Genomic DNA, 4,545 nt, shown 5'->3' on the forward strand with positions numbered 1-4,545 from the left:
GGGTCTTTTCCAATGAGTCAGCTCTTCACATCAGGTGGCCAAAATATTGGAGTTTCAGTTTCAACATCAATCCTACCAATGAACACCCAGGACTGATCTCCTTTAGGATGGACTGGCTGGATCTCCTTGCAGTCCAAGGGACTCTCAACAGTCTTCTCCAACACCACAGTTCAAAAGCATCAATTCTTTGGTGCTCAGTTTTCTTTATAGTCCAACTTTCGCATCCATACATGACTACTGGAAAAACCATAGCTTTGACTAGACGGACCTTTGTTGGCAAAGTAATGTCTCTGCTTTTTAATATGCTGTCTAAGTTGGTCATAATTTTTCTTCCAAGGAGTGTCTTTTAATTTCATGGCTGCAGTCACCATCTGCAGTGATTTTGGAGCCCAGAAAAATAAAGTCAGCCACTGTTTCCCCATCTATTTGCCACGAAATGATGGGACCGGATGCCATGATCTTAGTTTTCTGAATGTTGAGCTTTAAGCCAATTTTTGCACTCTCCTTTTTCACTTCCAACAGATAGCTGCTGGGAAATTGCTGTGTAACACAGGGAGCTCAACCTGGTGCTGTGTTATGACCTAGAGGCGTGAGATTTGGAGGCCCGGGTCTGGTAAGAGGGAGGTCCAAGGAGGGGGGTCGTGTGTATGATCCATGCTGATGTATGGCAGAAACCAACACAACATTGTAAAGCAATTATCCTCCAATTAAAAATAAATAAATAAAAATAAATAAATTTCAAAAAGAGTTTGTTTTCAATCAAGGATTATGTAGCTTGATCTCTCTAGTACACACACAGACATGCATGTGAGCACACACATACACTGCCTTCTCCCAGTATACAGTTATATAATATTCTAATATTATCATCCCCCTGACACAGACTAGACCCATAGACATCATAAGGGGTGAGAACTGGGAAAAGGAGCATGGGAGTAACATTAATTGAAAGACTTGAATGAATTTGTTTACCACTGTGACCCTCACTATTTATCCTACTTGTCAGCTTCCAACATGGTCTGATTTTCAGCATCATCCCAAGAGCTTTGGTGCATGGGTCCCTCCCAAGGCTAACGTTAATCAATTGACATAAAAACATTCATAATTACATAGATCTTAAATAAAAACTGGGGATACAGACAAGACATGTTCTAAAATAAAGGCAGGGTAGTTCATCACAGAAGGGCTCTGTTCAGTGGCTAGGAAACACAGGGTGGACAGCTGTAACATTGCTTTGTACTCTTGGAACTAGGACCTTGACTCCCTGGACTGTGTGGCAAGGCCTCCAGTCCTTCTCCAGTCTTAATTGAAATCAAACTGAACTAAATATAAGGCTTTTCCTTCCCTTCCCACTTTTCTCCTTCATTCCATTACTTTTTCATAGTTAATGTCTATGTGGAACTAACTGGCTGCACTGTTTTTCAATTCATTCTCCCCAAAGCCTCCTCTGGAGCCATAAAACCATGAATAAGAGGAATTAGCAAACAGAAAGCCTATGATTTTAGAGTATCTGGGGTAAATGGGAATATAATTAGGCTGGTGCTGGTTTACAATTAGGAGAGGGATTATATCTGCCTTTGCTCACTGTCTACCAAGGTAACCTGGAGAAATACGACTCATTTGGAGGAGAATTATCACGTTAGCCCATAGCTGTTGTTCAGCGTCTCTCTCCCCCAGCTGCGGTAACTCCACCAGTCCCTTCTTGCAGAGAAAGCCCTGCTGCTTTATAAATGCTCTCTTCAACCCGAAGGGATTGTGCTCACAGCACAGTGCAATTTTCATTTAGAAATGGGCTTCCAATCGTGTTGACACACCTCATTAGCTTAGACCGACCTCTTAAGTCAGGGAGTTTCATACAGGTGTTAAGTACTGGAGGAAAAAAAAAAACAAAAAACCCTAACAGTCAACGAAGAAAAGCTTTATTCTTCACCCAAATAAATAAGGGGAGACAGCGTTGTTTACTCCAAGTCCCTTGTAGTGTGTAATTCTAAGCTTGATGATCTTTGTTGTTGCTATTGTTTTATTTTATTTCCTTCTTCTTCACTCTAGGGTGGAAAGTCGCATTATTTGTAGATGATGCTGGTGCGGTTACACGCGGGTTTGGCTTTCTAGAATTATAGAAAAATGGCGTAATATTGTTTTTCTCTCCATGGCTTCCGCCCGTGTGCGTTCTCCTCATTGTCAGGTGTGCTATTTGGAAATATTCAACTAAATTTATTTAAATGTTTAATTTTATCAGCCTCTGCTGAGCGTGCATTTGGCACTTTATTTTACTTATTGGTTTATCCGATGAGCTGTTTCTCGGTTGTCTAAGGGAGTATGTGTACTGATAACTGTGGCAGGTGTTTAAGCGTTTGGCAGGATTTGTCACTTGGAAGAGAACCAACCCAGCTTGGGCCATGTCCTGTGGTAGTAAATTTCAGCTCCGCTGTAGGTTTCTCCCGCTCATCGATGATTTACTTGTCAGGGAAGAGCCTCTAAGAGGTTCTATTGAGTTAGACGACTCTGCCATCCTCAGAAATATTTAATGAATCAGTTCCCATTATAAGAGTAGGCTGGAGACAATCGCTTGTCTATTTTGCTCTTTTTCTTCCTGTTTCTTTCTAAGCCTTTTCCTGAGAAAGAACATTGCATCCTAAACCTGCCTTGTGTAATTAATGTGTGATCCTTGCCTTTTTTTCTGGACATCATTTTATGTTTCATGATGAGCTTTTGCTAACAGCAGAAATGGGGTAGAGGATGTCAGGAGAGAGAAACTACTCGAAAGGCTTTAATGTGATGAACCACATTGTCAAGCATTACTGGAAAAAATATGACCGCAGAACAGTGACAAAACACAGGGGAGGGACACCAGTGACCCCCACAGATAACCATGTGCATTTTAGTTCCTCTAACTTCTTTATTCACAGGTAGACGTTCTGCAAAGCAGATTCTGGAATACTATTGGGGTAAATTGGTAGCTTTTAGAACCAGGATGTTTTTCTTAGTAAATTTGGTGTCCCCTCTCCAGGTTTCAAGGAATCATTTTTGTTTTAACTCTCCTTCTAAGTCTTTTTCTCTTGACCGATCTGTAAACTGTAATCTTGCTTCATTCTAACTATAGACTATCTCTAATGATGTTTCCAGAGATGCAAAACAATGACACTTTGGGGAGTTTTTGTTTTTAAAGTTATTTATTTAAAATTAATTTTTTGCTTTGTTTTTAAACTTTTTGCTTTGTATTGGGGTATTAATGTTGTGATAGTTTCAGGCAAACAGCAAAGGGACTCAGGCATACATATACATGTCTCCATCTCTCCCAAACTCCCCTCCCATCCAGGCTGCCACATAACACGGAGCAGAGTTCCACTCGCTGTCCAGTGGATTGTACCACCTCACTTAAAACAAGCAGCGACTAGCCCGCTTCTTGATACACATACCCTGTTCTGTTCAAAAACATTTTCTGTGATTCAGGGTTGGTGGCTTAGTCACTCAGTTGTATCTGAATCTAGTGACCCCATGGACTGTAGCCTGCCAGGCTCCTCTGTTCATGGGATTTCCCAGGCAAGAATACTAGGGTGGTTTGCCATTTCCTTCTGCAGGGATCTAATCCACATCTCCTGCACTGCAGGCAGATTCTTTACTACTGAGTCACCAGGAAAGCAGTGGTGTTAAAGTTTTTATTTGCTCACTTAAGACACTCAGATATCATCATAATTCTAGTTGGTCTCAGATTGTGTTCTGGAAAAAAATGCTCTAGTGCATTGTTACCGAAGCTCTAATAACTGTAAGAATGCTGCTGCTGCTGCTAAGTTGCTTCAGTCGTGTCCGACTCTGTGGGACCCCATAGATGGCAGCCCACCAGGCTCCCCCGTCCTTGGGATTCTCCACGCAAGAACACTGGAGTGGGTTGCCATTTCCTTCTCTCATGCATGAAAGTGAAAAGTGAAAGTGAAGCCACTCAGTCGTGTCCGACTCTTAGCGACCCCATGGACTGCAGCCTACCAGGCTCCTCCATCCATGGGATTTTCCAGGCCACAGTACTGGAGTGGGTTGCCATTGCCTTCTCTGACTGTAAGAATAACCTTCTTTAAAAGTGTAGATTCTAGCCAGAACCTAGATGGACTTGGATCAGAATCTACAGAGGGAGGAGCCCAGGAATCTATAATTTCGACAAAGGCTTACTTTTACTATCAGACAATTTTGGGAAACATTGCTCTTTGTCTATGAGCTGTTGGTCTAGGGGAAAGAAAATGGTCTATGAAGACAGGCAGACATGGACTTGAGTCTCTGCTTTCTCATTTCCCAATTCTGTGGCCTGGCAAGTAAACTACTCTGATCCTCATTTTTCTAAGCAATAGATTAAGGCTAATACTAATAGAGACTGATATTAAAAATATTTGACAGCCTGGTGGCATGGCAGCCACCAATTAGAATCAATACTAGCCAGAGCTCTGTGCCAGGCATTGATTTTTTTTAAGTCTTTGTTGAATTTGTTATAACATGGTTTCTGTTTTCTGTTTTGGTTTTTGGCCATGAGGTATGTTGAATCATAGCTCCCTGAGT

The sequence above is a fragment of the Odocoileus virginianus genome, chromosome 23 (genome assembly GCF_023699985.2).
Source record: "Odocoileus virginianus isolate 20LAN1187 ecotype Illinois chromosome 23, Ovbor_1.2, whole genome shotgun sequence".
Lineage (NCBI taxonomy): Eukaryota > Metazoa > Chordata > Mammalia > Artiodactyla > Cervidae > Odocoileus > Odocoileus virginianus.